Source organism: Bos javanicus, chromosome 12, assembly GCF_032452875.1.
Source record: "Bos javanicus breed banteng chromosome 12, ARS-OSU_banteng_1.0, whole genome shotgun sequence".
Classification (NCBI taxonomy): domain Eukaryota; kingdom Metazoa; phylum Chordata; class Mammalia; order Artiodactyla; family Bovidae; genus Bos; species Bos javanicus.
The window spans coordinates 23294024-23295058 of NC_083879.1; positions in this window are offsets into that span (position 1 = coordinate 23294024).

A 1035-nucleotide genomic window follows, 5' to 3' on the forward strand; every position below is an offset into this window, starting at 1 on the left:
ATTCAAGAAAGAGCTTTACAATTTGGGAGCTGTTATCTTTGATAAGGGCTCCCTGATGGCTCAGTGGTAGAGAATCCACCTGCAATGTAGGAGAGATGGGTTCAATCCCTGGTTAAGGAAGATCCCCTGGAGAAGGAAATGGCAACCAACTCTAGTATTCTTGCTTGGGAAATCCCACAGACAGAGGAACGTGGCAGGCTACAGTCCATAGGGTTGCAAGAGTCGGACATGTCTTAGCAACTAAACTACCACCACCACCGTCTTTAATAAATTACTTATTCATTCATACAACAAGTGTCTGTTGGATGATAGCTATGTGTCTGCATTGTTCTAAATGCTAGAGGTGCCATGGCAGAAAAAAAAAAAAAAATAGACTCAGTTATTCCCTCATAGAAGTTACAGTGGACAGGTCAGGAGTCACCATTTTCTGTAAAGGGATAAACAGTAAATATGTTAGATTGTGCAGGCTATACAGTCTCTAAAAAGCAACCACTCAACTATGTTATGGCTGTTTAGTCGCTAAGTCATGTCCAACTCTTTTGCAACCCCATGGATTGTAGCCCACCAGGCTCCTCTGTCCATGGAATTTCCCAGGCTAGAATTCTAGAGTAGGTTATGGTTCCTTCTCCAGGGTATCTTCCTGACGTGGGGCTTGAACCCATGTCTCCTGCATTGATAGGTGGATTCTTTACCACTGAGCCACCAGGGAAGCCCAGAAGTGACCAAAAGCAACATAGAAACAAAAAGACATGGCCATGTTCCAGTAACAGTTTATTTACAAAAACTCAGTGGTAGGGCAAATTTGCCCAGCTGAATGCAATTAGCCAACCCCTGATCTAGAGGAAGAAACAAACATTAACCAAATAATAATATGTATGGTAACATGTGCAAAGGCCCTGTGGCACAGAGGACACATGGGTTTAGTAGTTTAGTAGGGGTTTAGTAGGGTTTAGTTTAGTACGGTTGATCGAGGCCAATGGGGCTATTGCTAAATGACAGATCATGTGAGTGCGGCTAGAAAAGGAGGGAGAAACA